Here is a 17296-nt window from a genome sequence, read left to right as displayed (position 1 = left end):
TCAATGGAACGCCCCAGGGCTTCTCCGTGACAAGCACACGTTGCGTTCGAGTCGTATTCTCGAAGAAATGGAGGTTGATGAACCTTGGCTAGGGTTATGGCTACCATTGAATTATCAAGTAGATATGGGAGCAAGTCAGCATAGGACACTGGAATTGGGGTGAATTCTACAGGCTTTCTCGCTGCAAAATTCACTTCTTGGTTGGTGTTTTTGGTTTGTGCTAAAGGTGGTGTTCGTCATTGGAAGTGCGGTAGACAAACTTTGTGGTAGATTTTAGGGATGGCCTTTGTGGATAACTGGGTAGTGGGTAAGGAGAAAGTTTGTTATTGGCTGAGTAAAGATATTGTTGGGTTGGTGGGAAACTTGGCCGTACAGGAATGGCAGTCACAGCATGGGTTTCTCCCTCATCCTCACCCTCTTTATTTGCCCCAGTTTTCTCAGTCGTCCTAGTAGGATGATCAAATTTGCCTCTTTTCGGACCCACATTGATCCTTTCACTGGCGAAGACCAAATCTGCAAAGCTTTGAGGGTGCGCAGCCCACCATCTTTTCATAGTAGAGTACCGATAATGTGTCTACCATCACGATTATCGTCTCCCTTTCCATTATTGGGGGTACCACCTGGGCCGCCAGATCCCTCCACCTTTTGGGCGTGTTCTTTGAATGATCCGTCCCCCTTTTTGCACATGTTCTATAGTTGCATCCTATCCGGAACCATATCAAATTTTGTACTGATACTGCCTAACAAAGGCAACCATTAGGTCCTTCCAAGAATGGACTCGGGAAGGTTCCAAGTTAGTGTACCAGGTAACAGCTACCCCAGTAAGACTTTCTTGGAAGGAATGTATCAGCAATTCCTCATCTTTTGCGTATTCCCCCATCTTCTGACAATACATCTTTAGATGGTTCTTGAGACAAGTAGTCCCCTTGTACTTGTCAAAGTCCAGCACCTTGAACTTGGGAATGACCATGTTTGGGTATTAGGAACAACTTTTCTAGGTTAGCAAAGGCATAATCTTCACCTCCTTCAATGGCCCTGAGCCTTTCCTTTAGATGATCCGCCTTTCCCTTTTCGGCCATAGCAGGAAGGGCTCTTCCCACCACAAAACGCAATGGTTGTGGTTGTGGGCGAAACTGAGGGCCCTCCAAAGTGTTTTCAAAGGGTATACCACCAACTGCTTGCCCTTCAGTGGTATATCCAAGCCAAGGCTCGAAGTCGGCTAGATTGTGATGGGGAATTTCATGGGTCTCTTCCACGGTTTAAGAGACATGTGCATGATCAGTTTGGGGTTGCTGGCTTTCAATGGGTATAGGAGTGGAGTTATTGACATTCTTATTGGGAGTGTACGCCACATTGGGTGGCGTATAGTTGAGAGGCAAGCCATATGACGGGAAGGCGTGCTCGTTTTGAATTTGCACATCATGGGGGCCGCCCGTACTTCCTAAATCTTTGCCTACCATATTTGAGGTTGGATGATTCATTTGCTTGAGGCCGGATGGGGACGTCGGGTTTACCTTAGCAACAACGCTGGTAGCGGCAATTGCAACCGCATTGGCTTCCATTATCTTCTTCACGCTCATCATGGCCTCCATCATTGTGGCCATTTTCTCTTTAATGGCCTCCATGTCGGCCTTCATCTTCTCTTGTATCTCCTCTACTTCACCCATTACTCTAGCTCTAGCACGAGTTCGGTAAGGGCGTCGTAAAGCGTGTCCCTTTCTTTTTTATAACAATGATTAAGTTCATTTTATTTTATTTTTCAAGGAAAGAATGCAACGAGCAATGCAACCAATGAAAAGCATGGATGCATGCGAATGATGTACAGTTGAAGTATTGCGAATTTTTATGCAAGATATGGGGTTGAATCAATTTAGATTTTCAACATGGTCCATGACATCTTTGTCAAGGTGAAACTGGAAGTAACAAGGACATCAATAATCCTAAATATGTTTGGCAGTAGACGAAGCAGTGATGTGACTCGATTCATCTTTTGCCCCAATTTCGCAAGACGGTTACCTCCATATTTCAACTTGACTTGATGAACCTTTTTGTAAAAGTATGAGCTTGGTTCAACCCTATAATCCAAGGAATGACAATTCTGATCGCCAATACTTCAACAACATCTCATAGGGATGAATGACTCGGGCATACTTTAAGCTATGCATGGAAAATGTAATTATGAAATTGAGATGCCCGAAGAAACACCATTTCCTAGTTAACCATGCATTAGGTACCATGTTCACTCATTTTGTTTTTTAAGTGAAACGGGTTTATGATCCTAACATGGTTGGCTCATGGTGCCTAACACATGCAACTAAGAATGTAGTGTGAAGCTTCACGCTTCCCCCTTTTTTGTTTTTGTTTTGTAGAGGAAAACGCAAGGATGAGCAAACATGAAAACAAATGGTATGCAATTTTGCAGATCAAAAAGTTTGTTGAACGCATATGCATGATGATGCCATGACTCATGCAAAATGTGAGGCTGGAATATGATAACGGACAAATGCAGGATATGTCCATTATGATGTTATGAAGAGATGCTTATGCGATGCATGATATGAATGCATTTTACGGACACGAGAGCCCGGAAAATTATCTCTTCTTACTTGCGCATTTGGGGGCGCAGTGCCCCATGTGTACAATTAAGAAGGTGATATGGACCTTCCGGCTTCCCGTGACAAAGGACGAGACCAACATACAATGCATGCTAGAGATAAAATGCGGGAGTGACTTGATTCGCACTGATTTTTGGAGTAAAAACGTGGGATAAACTCATTTTATTCAAAAAGTTATAACTAGTCAAGATCTGAGCGACAATACAAACTTCCTAGCGGTTTCTAATCATATGGTCCATTAAGTCTATCATAAGTTGACAATAGCTGAGAAGTCCGTGGATCTTCTTGGGGGCGGAGTAGGTGTCCGCCATTGCTTTGGCCTTGGCTAGCAATCGGGGAAGTTCTTGACTCCTGTTCAAAGTAAGAGCAAATCGGTCCGTCCACATTGTTGCCTCTTGGTGCCATGAATCAATTACCCTCTCCCTTGCTTCACTTTCTGCTGATATCTTGGCGTACTCATCCTCTAGCCTTTGCTCGTGAGTCGCCGCTAGATTTATCTTCTCTTTGCACTCATCGATGATGGCCCACATAGTCCCTTCAGTCTCACTTTAACTGTTGGGACAAATTTCTTTTCGACCTAAGGCAAGCCTTTAGCTCGTCCTTCCAGATCATGCCTTTGACCCGTGATGATTCCTTTCACCTCTTCGGAGTTTGAGCTCACTATTGTTGCCCTATAAAGCCCCTCAAAACTTGTTTTGGCCGTGTTCTTCCTTTCGGGCCTTCTTGGTTTCTCATTCCAAGGCTTCATCGGTGGCCATATTGACGTCCCTTAGTTCATCATACTCTCTTCAGACTTTGATGGCTATGGACTTGAACTTCTCTTTGACTACTCGGGCTCTTTCAAGCTTTGCCTTTAGGGCTTGTACCTCATCACTTTCTTCCGAAGCTTTAACCTCATTGTCTCTCACAGTCTTTAGATTTGGGAGCCAATCCAATCCTTGTGTCCGGACTCTCAGCCACTTATGATAGCCGCCGATGGTCCCATTACTGCTTCCCCTAAGCTCTCTGTCCTTTCTTCACGCCGCATCCCATGCCTTGCGAACTCCTTGGAGTACCCTCACGTTTGTGGTCACTGAAACCTCGTGCGATGAAAGGCGTGATGCTTTCGTCTGATGACACTCCTCTCATGGGACATCCTTCGCATGAAGATAGAATCCTGATTCTTCCTTCCTTCTAGCGAGGGAACCATTTAACAGACGCCCCTCCATGCTAGCCAAGAGTTGGTGCACAACAAACAATTCTTGCGTCGCTCTTTCCACATCCCCGGTCGAACGTGTCATACATGGCCAAAATGGCGACGACCGGGCTTTCCTTGCCATGATGAAAGGCGAGGAAAGCGTCAATCACTGCTAGGTCCACTAACCCTTCCATATTCGGAAAGAGGACAACTCCAAAGATCAAAAGCGCCAAGATGTCAATAAAAGAAAGCCCATTCGCCTTGATTTTCCAAGGCCTTTGCCCTTTCCTCCAAACACTTCCTTGATACTCCGACTACCCCATTCCTATTTTGCTTTACCTGGTTCAACTCTTGTGCTGAGATTTTCACTACCTTGGCAACTCTTGTCGTGGAGGGATAGAACCCAGAGAAAAGATATGGCTTCCTTCCTCCCAGTGGGCATCCCAGGATTTCTTTAAACTCTTTCACAGTCGGCACTAGCTGGAAGTCCTCGAATGTGAAGCACCTTAGGGGCTGGTCATAATACTGGGAAAGGGATGCAATCGGTTCCATGGAGACTTCTACCCTAGCTAGGTCCCAAATCTTACCATAGGCTTTGCGGAAGGCTTGCCGTTGAAGTTGACCCATTAATTGCCCCAACTTTCGTAAACTAGTGACCTCTAAGCTCTTGATTTTGACTTGATAGAACCTCTTTTTAAGCGAAGGCTTTTGACTTGATCCCATGTTTTACTAAAGTGAAATAAAATCTAGTGCGAATCAAAACTCCGACATCTATCATGGGTGGAATGGATGAATGCATGAAGAAATGCATATGACACAGATGCAATTTATGAATACGGGAGCCCGAGAGATTGTTTCCTTCTTGGATACAACGTTTGGGCAGCATGGCACCCAACGTATGTTTTTTAAGAAGGCGACACGGACCCTCCGTCGGTTTGCTAAAGTGAGGGGATCAAAGACGAAACCTACGCATGATGCATATGCGAAAGGCACAACACGGGGATGTACATAGTACGACAATATTCACAAACAAATATAAGCAAAAGGGTATATGATACTTATGCATGGCAGTGTGAAAAATGGCACGCAGCATGTTTGCTCCGTGCCCCTATTTAAGGGACCTATAAGGGAGAGAGCTAACTAGGCTTTTAGTGATAACCCCCAAGGTAGTCATATCTCTCTTGATGGTTTCTAGAGGTATCATCCCCTTTGAAGAACATATTGTAGCAGTAGGGACTACTAGCAACAATAGGTTTTCAAAGAGAAAAGCTCTAGATGAGGGTTCACTGTAATCAAGCAAGTCGGAGACCTAGCATGATCACAGATTCACCTCCACTCCTTATGCTCCCATGAACCCGGGTATAGGGCCCTTTTTCACTCACAGTGTGTGCAAATAGTGTTGGTGTTTGTGTGCATCAAATGAATAAATATTTACTTCATGCATACATTTAAAACGCACTAAAGCAACAAAGAGTTTATATACACAAGAACATAATGAAAGGAAACCAACAAAGGGGTAAGTCACGGTAAAACATTGCACAAAATTAAATGGCCTAACTCTCTAAAAACAGTCCCCAGTGGAGTCGCCAACTGTCGCAACCTACCCTTCGGCGGGAGGGCGACGCGAGACTCGCGGGATGCGTGTTCCATGAAAGGAATACGCGCGGAGTCGCCACCAACGTTTATTTGAGGAAAACGTCGGAAAAACCGGAAAAGACGCGATCTACGAACTTTTAAGTGAAAGGTTCGGGAGTTGTATTTACGCACGGGGAAGGTATTAGCACCCCACACGTCCGCCCCAAGGGACGGCAGCCTTTAATCGAATGTGCAAACATGACTTTGATTTTTTATGTTCCCTTTTTATGTCTCTATATCCTTTATACCCTTTTTATATTTTTCCTTTTTTGTGGTCGACAAGGGTGTTTCCCTTTGCTCCTACGTATTCCTCAATTTGCGATGAGGAAATCAGACCTACGTAGTTCTTTCGGAACAAAGTGTTTGGTTAAGTTGTTTTTGTCTTTTTTGCAAAATGTGTTTTTATTGAACAAAAGGTCATTTAAGGTGTTGAACCATTAAACGATCTATTGATTTTGAAAGGGGAGAAACGTTAAGGCGTTGGACCATTAACGATCTCTTGTTTTTGAAAGGAGAGAAACGTTAAGGCATTGGACCATTAACGATCTCTTGGGGTGGTCGACAAAAGCGGGGCTTTTGCTCCTACGTATCCTCAATTGCGATGAGGAAATCAGACCTACGTAGTTCTTGCAAAAGCGGTAAAGTTACATGTTAATTTTATGCTTTTGAACGGTCCATGTTAACCGATAAAAGCAAAGAGGACCGTTTAAGGCGTTGGACCTTAAAACGGTTTTTAGTGATTTTCGGACAAAACTTGATTTGTGAGTCTATTTTAGTCTTAGTTTCACTTTGGTTATTAATCAATTCATTCAAGGAAACTTCCAAAGAAAAACGTCCGATTGATTTTTTTGTTTTATTTTATTCAAAGACATTTTGTTTATTTTATTATTATTTTTCAAGATATTTTGATTATTTTATTATTATTTTATTTTTTTTGTTTAACCGAGGTTATAGCGTGAACGATCGGTTAGATTTCATTTTAAAAGTGATTAAATGAGATTACAACACAAATGATCGGTTGAAATTCATTTTATCATTTATTAGGTGAGAAAACGGCTTAAATAAACGGTAAAAGCGCGTTAAAGACGGAAGAAAAGAAATCGAAAATGAACGAAATAAAGAGGAAAGCTTAAAAAAAACAAGAAATGAATTAAAAGTCTCGGATTCGAAAACTTACCCGTTGAAGAACGAAGAACGGATGAAGAACGATGAAGAACGGACGAAAACCTTCACGGATTTGCTTACGGAAACATCTCGGAAGCGTTACGGAAGCACCTCGGCTTGGATTTTCTTCACGGAAACAATTTTTTTCACCCAAAACAGCTGAAATACATAGCCAGGGGGCTGAGGGATCCTTAGAACAGCCCCCTTCAGCCTTTTTATAGGAAAAAGGGGGAGGAGGTTGCCGCCCAGCTCGCCCAGGCGACCTTAGCTCGCCCAGGCGAGCTGGGTTGCTTCCTCCAGAAGCAACCCAGCTTCAAAAAATGTTCTGGAAGGCCCAATTCAAAATTTCGAAATTGCTATTTGCACCCCCCCCCCAATTTTGATAAGTTCACCCCCTTCTTTCGTAATTTACGGAAAAGTTACGGAAGCCTTACGGAAGCATATAGGACTTGATTTTCTTCTTTTTTTCTCTTCCGTCTCACCCGTATTAAGTTATTTATGCTTATTTAGAGTTATGGGAATTTTACGGAAGCATTACGGGTGTCCCGGAAGCCCCGGAATCCCATTTTCCAACAAAATGGGGGGTGTGGTGGCCACCTAGCTCGCCCAGGCGAGCTAGGTTACTTCAACCTTAAGCAAGAAATTGCCCAGAAACCTCTAGAAGGGCCCAGATTCGAAAATTACTATTTGCACCCCCCCATTTTACTAAATACACCCCCCTTTGGCTTTTTTTTGGGTGATTCTTTTTTCGTAAAGTTACGGAAACTTACGAATTTCGTAACGATACTTGTTTTCTTTCCGTAATGTTACGGAACCTTGCGGATTACATAATCATCCCCTTTTTGACTTACGGAATGTTACGGAACCTCACTTAATTATGCAACGATGCTTCCATTTGATTTCCGGTGTGTCACGGAAACTTACGGATTGTGCATCAATATATTTTTTTTGGTTTTTTTCGGCATGTCCTGGAATTTCACAAATTGCCTAATGATGGGTGCCAAGCACCTCACGAGGACCAAAGAATGGTCGCACGTCATCGAGCAAAGGTCCCCGAACGAAATTAGGGTATGACAAGCTTTAATAAAATTTGATTCAAAACAAGTAAAGGTAAAATTACCATTCTTTTTGAGCCATTTCTTGTATTTCAGACAATCCTTCTTTATATGTCCCACCTTCTTACAAAGCAAGGCTTCTGGAAAAAGGTTTCAATCAAGTTTTGATTTTTCTGAAACTTTTTCTCTTGTAGTTAAACATGTAACCACCATGCTTATTTTAACATTAGCTATTACTAATCAGTGGTCTCATGCTTAGTTAGATGTTAACAATACTTATCCGAATGGTTTTCTACATGAGACTGTTTATATGTCTCAACCACTAGGGTTTCAAAACTCTAACACTACACTGTATGCAAACTGAACAGGGCTCTCTATGGCCTCAAACAGGTTCCTAGACAATGGTTTGAAAAACTTCAGTCCATATTACTTCAGTTTGGATTTGTAGCAAGCAAATGTGATCTTTCACATTTCATCTACAAGACTGACTCTCACACAGTTTATTTACTTGTCTATGTGGATGATATCATCATCACTGGTAGTTCTACTTCTCTAATTCAGCATCTCATTTCTCAACTGAATTCCAAGTTCTCCCTCAAACAACTTGGCTCTCTGGATTACTTTCTTGGAATTGAAATTAAAACACTCTCTTACAAGTCCTTATTACTCACTCAAAGTAAATGTATTAGATATTTTTTGTATAAAACTAGCATGACAGAGGTGCAATCTATCTCATCTCCTATGGCTTCCAACTGCAAACTTACAAAAATTGGCTCAGATTTTTTTTTTTACCCTACTTTGTACAGATATGTGGTAAGTGCTCTTCAATACTTAAGTATCACTAGACCTGAATTAAGCTATTCAGTCAACAAGGTTTGCCAATTTATGGCCAATCCCTAAGAATCTCACTGGGTTGCTATAAAAAGAATCCTAAGATACTTAAAGGGAACTTTTTTACATGATATTCATCTCAGACCAACTATCTTGGGTCAATCCTATTCTATTAGAGCTCTCTGTGATGCAGACTAGGCATCTGATGTTGATGATAGAAGATCAACTTCTGGTGCAGCAGTTTACTTTTGTCCTAATCTCATATCTTGGTGGTCCCATAAGCAGCAAGTTGTTGCCAAATCTAGCATTGAGGCAGAATATTGTAGCTTAGCTCAGATCACTACAGAAATCTCATGGATTCAGACACTCTTAACTGAACTCAAAGTTCCCTTCAACACTCCTATTATCTTTTGTGACAATCAAAGTGCAGTTGCCATTGCTCACAATCAAGTCCTCCATGCAAGAACAAAGCATACGGAGCTTGATGTTTTCTTTGTTCGTGAGAAGGTTTTGACCAAGCAGCTCACATAGTTCAACATGCCCCTGCTCTTGATCAATGGGCAGATGCACTAACCAAACCATTGTCTCCCACCAAATTTGATTTCCCGAGGGCCAAACTCAATGTGATTGAGGCTTCATCAAATTCTCAACCACCTTGAGTTTGACGGGGGATATTAGAGTAATATACGGAGAATTGCAATATTCAACTACACTCTTAGTTAAAGTCAGTCAGTTAGGAGTTAGTTCAGTGAATTATGAGTTATTTTGTTAGTTAGTTGTTATAACTAACGATTTTGGTCTATATATACCATTTATGTACTACATAATTAAGTGGCTTAATATCATTATTCATTCTCTCTATTGATTCTCTCTTTCTCTCAAAATATCTTTCTTATGATTCTGTTACAATTCTAATACATTGTACAAAAGATTTGTGATAATATTGGCCATTGTATATATGAAAAGGCTTGAAAGTTTGTTTGAATGCAAGTTTGCAATAATTTATAATGTCTTATCAACTGGATAAGGTAAACAGTTAAGATTTCTAAATATGTTACAAGTGCAGTTTGGGTTGCATATGAAAATGAATAAAGGCATGATTTTAGGGTTGAAGTGGACAAATGCAAAATCATCATGGAGAAAACAGTCTTTGAACACATTCGGGATAAAGCCAAAAGCTTTTCTTTCTTTTCTTCATATAATAACATTCACTTTCCATCACTAGAGGTCTTTCTTTCAAGAAATCATGCCCGTGAGAAGAGGCCTGATCATCGTCATGTTGTTCTTGATGACGAAGACAGACCTGAATTCCTCGACCAAATGATTTCAATTTACCTGTTGAGCTAAGCAAGGAAGAACAAGATGATATCAAACTTTATACCAATCGTTCTACAACTGGAAGCTCTAATATAGTTGATACAGGTACACCTTTTACTAATGTGATTCAACAATCAGTTATTGCTTTCTATGTCATCATTTTTTCTTTTCACTACTGAAGGTGTTTTCGTCATTGAACCTAAAGCAAGAACTCACGAAAAGTCAACTAAAGAAACAGTTTTTGACCATATATGAAGAAAATCAAAGGATTTTCCACTGGTTAATAAGCATAATTGTGTGGAATCAATAATTCATAAAATGGAATTATTCTCAAAGATTAATCCCATTCCTTCCACTTCTTCGAGCGCTGCTTTTTGTGTGGCATGAGAGACAAATTCCTTTGACATGGTCACCGATAATATGCTTACTTTATACATGAAAACTGCAGCTGAAGTAGAAAATATACATCCAGTATTCAGGTTGGTACTGAGGTAAAAAGTAGAAAAATTGGAAGTTTCTGAGGCATTGATGGCGAACTAAATATTTCTATAGGTGTTTCAAGTACCTTTTTTCTTTTAAATCTTCCATTTATGTCTTAACCATTAGTTTTTCAATGTCAGGAGAAGAAAAGGTGGTCTTCAGACCCTAGAAGTTTTCCAGAGAGTAGTCAGAAGCAGCATTGCGCTTCTAGAGAATTTAAAGAAGAGAAGCATAGTTCAAGTGAAATAAGAAGATAGTGCTATTCTTTGGAAACCCCAGGTCAAACGAAGGAAATAGTCATTTCTTGGGTTCATGAGTGTATTTTCCTTTCTCTATTTTTCTTTAAGGGGACAACTAATTAGCTGATAACACCAAAATATTAAACTTTTACTCATTGAATGAACTTCTGAACAAAATTCATGTACTGCTTAATGGAGCAGTTAGCACTAGGCACTGCAAGATTCCAGTTAAAAAGAAGTTCGCTTACCTCCATAATCCTGGGCCATAGTCGTTAAATTGAAAACTACGAGAGAAAGGATATATTAATTCACCCCTTTCCAAAAACATATAACCTGGCCATTTCATTTCATCATGAGACATCATCTTCACAAAATGCTTGGATTGATTTTGATGGAGCTACAAGAATAGAACATTAGGGCTAATTATAAAGGGCTTTCACACTAAGAAATCTATATTTAGGGAAATATAAATGTTTAATGCATGGGTATACTTATATTGAATTTTGGTGAAAGTATATGAGGAGGGACATTAATATGGTTTTTGCTTCTTAAAAACAAAATATGAGGAGGGACATAGGGGGATTCCAATCCTTAACCAATCTTTTCTTATTTCTGAGATTAAACAATGCCTTTTATTAACTATAAAAAAGATTGGAAACCAACTACATCATACTATAAAAGAGTCATAATCTGATAGGGGGGATCTTCCACCCAATACATTTCATTAAAATCAAAAGCTAAACTAGCCAGTTTGTCTGCTACTAAGTTACATCTCTTAGTGTGCATTGATGTTGATGATGATATTGAGTTGAGATGATGCTAATGTTGATGATAATGTTGACATTGACGAGGACATTGAGATAAGATGATGTTGATGATGTCATTGTGATGATGTATGTTATGTATTACATGGGGGGTGCAGTGACCATGATGGATATCCCTGGTGGGGGAAATAAAGTAGTTAAAGAGTTTTAAGCATCCCTGGAGAGAGAAGGGGATGACTTAGAATCTTTAATTATTCGTGGTCAATGCATTGGTGGTGCCCATGATTCTTACTTCATACTGCATGAATGTAGTGCAAACTTTGTCAGTAAGTACTTGTAGTTTTTCATGAGGAAAAATACTTGTACTTGGGGGCATGCCACTCGGTTTGAAACTTCCTTGTGACTGAGGCTAATCACTGTGGGGGGGGGGGGGGGAAGTTGCCTGTGCATGACAGGGTGACCTTGACACTTGTTGCCTAGTTTTCCTAGGTGAGAGTGTCGCATGGACACGCTTAGGCCTTTTCCTAACGAATGGTATCACATTGCATTTGAGAGTTGATGTCAAATGCATGCATCATACTGAGCATAATTGATTGGAAATGATGAAAAGTTGATGACTAGATGTTTAGTGTATGTCGAACTGATGAATTATTAAGTATGATTATGGTTATTGTTATAGTTTCCTTGCTAATTATTGTCATCTAATGCTTGATTATTTCTTTTATAATAAACTCACCCTTGCAATTTTGTACCTTGTGGTTGGTACCTGTGATGATCATGAATCTTCATTCATGGGAGCAGATGAACAATAGTAGATGATGTGGAGGGAGATTCTTTTGTGGGAGCTGCCAAGCCGACGTGATGACGTTGGAATTATTTTGGGAGAGTGTTGTGTTTTGTTATCAACTCCTCCTTAGTTGGTTCCTTGATTCTATTTTGATTTGGACATGTAAATCACAAGCTTAGATACATGTATAAACTAAATTACTTTATCATTGAATGATGTATGATGGTATGTTATATATTTATATCATTGAATTATTTTCTATATTCTTTGGTGATTGTATATCGCAAAAAATTTTACCATCATTTTTCATAATCAAATTAACGGATTTTTTCACTTAAAAACCAAAATGTCACATTTTAGAGTTAATGTTATCATAGCGACAAGGCAAGTCATTATAATGTTCACTTGGATTAGTAACTATTTCTACTGCTACACGGTGGAGGAAGAAGCACACCTCTACATGCAATTTGGTTACATTCGGTGCCACTTTTTGCTTTTAGATGAGCCTCGGATACCACTGATCACCGTAAAGGCAAACACTAGATATCACTTGTAGGTCTTAGGTAGCGATTGCTCTGAATGTAGGATTATTTTCCCTTTCTGATGTATATTTGGGGAGAGAAGATTTCTATAGTCAATGTCGTGATATTTTGTTGTATTAAACATTTTGGTGATGCTGTGTAATATTTTGAGGGGTGGTGGATGTTTTATTTTGTTGTTAACAATTGTAATGACTTTGGTACATCTAATTTTATATCTTAAGGACCACAGAGGTTCATTATGTATGATTACATATTTCTTTCAGTTTATCGGTATTTAGTTTTGTGCAAGTTAATTCTTTGTAAGTTGTTTTTTATAGCGTTGTGTAAAGGTGGAAGAAAAATGACAACTTTCAAAATGGTTTTTAAATACAAAACATGTTTTGACAATACCCTTTATTCATGTGCATCTTAATTATGTGTACATGTTTTAATCATGCACAACATACATACATACATATATATATGCACTTGTTCCTTCTTTTCTTAGAAAAAAATATTGAGATATTTTATCAACTTAGAAGTAGAAACTAAATTTAATGACACGTATTTTGCAATATTTATTATTTTTATGATTTTAAAGCAATATTTTAGAAAAAAGATTTTAAGGTGTTACATCAAGGACACTAGGAAAAACTTGGAATAAAATGCAAATGGAGTTACCTAGCTCTCCCAACCAGCTTGTGAGAAATGAGGATGAATGGCCAAGTTTTAAGTTTTTTTTTACAAGTTCAAGAAAACTTGTTGGAGAAGTTTTGGTGTTGGTTGTAATGACTCGCCTCGTTGCTATGATATCAAATGCGACATGTCAATTTTAAGTGAAAGCTCCATTAATTTGATTATGAAAATGAGGGTAAATTTTTCGCGATATACATTCATCAAACAACGTACAAATACATGAATAAATACATACACACACACACACACACAAACATATTAAACCACTATACATCATTCACATGTCAGAACATAATTTAGTTTTTACATGTATCTAAACCTGAGATTTTATATGCCCAATCAAAAGAATCAAGGAAGCAACTAAGAGTTGTTAACAAAACATGACTCTATCAAAATAAACTCCAACGTTATCACATTAGCTTGGCGGCTCCAACAAAAGGAATCTCCCTCCAGAATTTCCACATAACCAAACATCCACACCAAGTAGTTGCACAAATTCACACAACACTTCAACTAATCCAAATTAATCAAATAATACAAGAAATACATCAAACATCCATTTCCAATTGTTGAAATTTCAGGGCATTACATTGGTTCCAAGGTTATCACCTAATCACATGTTATTAGTCATAAAATGACTACTTGATTGGCCTTGGTTCAGCCCCTGGAAGCATGACACTCCTTGCCTCAATTGGGTAGTTTTTGCTGCAAAACTACCAAAAATGGAAGGGATAGGATTTGCCAAAAATGGCTATTTTGTTTTTTTACCAAAATTAGTAAATTTTATCATAATCATCTTGATTATTGTGCTAATCTCCCTAGAAATATATGTACTTAGAGTGAATCTCGCACAAAGAACACTCTCACACAAAGTTAAATTATACTGTCGCTTCAATTTCTCTACAGATGGAATTTTCGATCAAACAATTTACAAATTTCTGCCAACTAACTAAATAAATTATTTACACTAAAAATAAATATGACTAACACTAAACTTATACAATTAATATTATACAAAGAATAAATTAAATCACACAGGCATATAATTAAATTACACGGTGCATAACTTCCACTCTCTAGTCCTTAACAGTTCAATTTTACACGTGTAGAAAAAAAAATTCAGAAGAAAATTTCAGGGTATTACAATTATTGGTATCTTCGTACTTATCCAGTGTCACACCTTTTCAGATGGGAGGTAGGGGTGTTTCTATGATTTCGACCACAAAAGGATTCACAAGACCTGCGATGACTGAAGTAGTATTAGTTGAGTCAGATGGGCAGTTCCTCCCATATGACTGGCTTGCGGTATGCAAGATACTTCCACCGAAAATGTTGGGGGAACTTCAAATCGGGAAGGATGTGGGCACCGATTCTGCATTCTCAAATCAAAATTTTCTTGTTATAGTGTGGCTATGTCTTCAACATGTCTTCTTTGCATATTCGTTATCTCCTCCCGAAGCACTCCTATGGCTTCACCATGATCTTCACTGAGATATGGAGATGGGGAGATGGGGTTCTAACTCTTGGAGTTTATTCAATCATCAGTTGTGGAGCTGCTTGTTGTGCCTCCGCCATCGATTTGGTAGCAACCATGCTTTTTTCGGGGCAAGAAAGAATTTTACCCAAGCCCTACGGTGGGTGCCAAATGCATCTGCACGAGAGTAGACATGTAATAGATGAGAATCAACAATGTTTTACCTTCATGTTCTTGTAGCTATTTATACATACCTTAGTGAGTCTTGGATCTATAGGCCCTTTCTCACTATTACCTTGTTAGGTAATGTTTCTCTAATTATCATTAGGAAGTTAAATTCTCCTCTAATGGTTTTTATTTAAGGTAATTTATATAAAAATACACTTAAATAAGTGAAAGTGTTGAGGTTGAAGTATTTGGGTATCGACCAAGCCGAGTACCTGAATACTTACTGTATTGAAGGATGAATTTAAGAAATAAGGCAGGGGAGTATCCAGGTATTCGGCCTGGGCGAATACTCGTGATGGAAGCTTACTTGTGGGGCTTCTATGGTGGCTGGATCTTTGAGCTTCAATGAGGTCCTTCAATGGTGATTTTCCACCATGGAGATGCAGCGGAAGAGAAAGGAGAAGAGGTGAGAGGAGGCGCCATCCACTAGGGAATAAGCCATGGAAGAAGGAGCTTCACCACCAAGACGAGCCTTGGATAAGAAGCTTGGAGAGGATGCTTCAATGGAGGAAAAGAAAGAGGGAGAGAAAGAGAGAGGGGGGAGCACGAAATTGAAGGAAGAAAAAGGGAGAGAAGTTGAACTTTGAGTTGTGTCTCACAAGACTCTCATTCATCAAAGTTACAACAAGTGTTACACATGCTTCTATTTATAGACTAGGTAGCTTCCTTGAGAAGCTTTCTTGAGAAAAATTCCTTGAGAAGCTTCTTTGAGAAAACTTCCATGAGAAGCTAGAGTTTAGCTACACACACCCATCTAAAAACTAAGCTCACCTCCTTGAGAAGCTTCCTTTGAGAAGCTAGAGCTTAGCTACACACACCCATCTAAAAACTAAGCTCACCCTTCTTGACAAAATACATGAAAATACAAAAAAAAGTCCCTACTACAAAGACTACTCAAAATGCCCTGAAATACAAGGCTAAAACCCTATACTACTACAATGGCCAAAATAAAAGGCCCAAAAGAAGGAAAAACCTATTCTAATATTTACAAAGAAGAGTGGATCCAACCTTGACCCATGGGCTCAAAAATCTACCCTAAGGTTCATGAGAACCCTAGGGCCTTTTTTGGTATCTCTAGCCCAAGCCTCTTGGAGTCTTCTATCCAATACCCTTGGGGGGTAGGATTGCATAATCCCTTCCACCTTGGAAAGGATTTGACCTAAAATTCTGAGGTTCTTCATACTCTGGGCTCCCCCCCTTGACACCTGTAAAAAGAATAAAAGCATATGTATTAGTGGTGTTGGGTATGTTAGAGTAGGGTAAGGTCTGAAAACTCCTTTCATGGACATCTTCCCATGAGGGAACATAGTTCCTCACCAACTCAATGAGTGGTGCTACAAGTATAGAAAAATATGGGACAAACCTTTTGTAAAAGTTTGTTAAGTCATGGCAGCCCCAGATTTCCCTTATACTTGGTGGAGTGGGCCAATTAGGAATGACCTTTATTCTCTCAAGGTCCATGGGAACCCCTTGATCACTATTTAAAATATTAAGGAAAGTAATGCAATAAAGCGTACCTTTTTCTGTATTTTTATGTTGATTATTCCTACAAAAAAATACGACAAACCAAAGGTGTCCCATATAAGCACCTAAGTTTGTATTAAAACCAAAAATAAGAACAAACCTACCTAATGAGTCCCTATGTACATGAATCATGAAGACGTTGGGTGCATGACTGATTTTACAAAAAAGGGTTGCAACACTCAACAAATTCATCATATCACTTATTGTAGGGATTTGGTGCCTAATAATACCTATTTTGGGCACCAACAAAGCATGAGGATTTAAGCTCTTACGAACCAAACCCTCATCCAACAACTCCTTTACTTGAGGAATAACCTCAAGCCCAAGAGGTGTGGCAGTGCTAACAAGTGTCTTTTTACAAAGGAGAAGATGTGGAGGTTGTCTAAGAGGAGAAGTTTCTTTAATAATTGTCTTTATTTCAAAATAACTTTCCTTCTTCGCTAACCTCTTGGAGGAGACACTTACATCCTTACACTCCTCCTTAACCATTAAAGGTTGTCCTTCTTCATGGGGGTAGATTTCTTCACTAGATTCTTCCCCTTTTGCTTCTTCACTTTCACTAGAGGAAGGTGACGTAGTAGTCTCATCTTGGCTACTATAAATGTCTTGGCCTCTCATAATCATGGTTTTTGTGGTGGGGCATTGAGAAGTAATGTGTCCTCTTCCAAGACATTTAAAGCACTTTATAGAGCTAGTTTTCTCTTGCATACTAGCCTTAGGGGCTTGCTTTTCTATTGTCTTCCCCTTATCATCTTTGGGCTTAGAAGGTGTCACCCCAAAGATGCCTTG

Source organism: Glycine soja, chromosome 19 (genome assembly GCF_004193775.1).
Source record: "Glycine soja cultivar W05 chromosome 19, ASM419377v2, whole genome shotgun sequence".
Classification (NCBI taxonomy): Eukaryota; Viridiplantae; Streptophyta; class Magnoliopsida; order Fabales; family Fabaceae; genus Glycine; species Glycine soja.
This window is presented reverse-complemented; position numbering follows the sequence as displayed.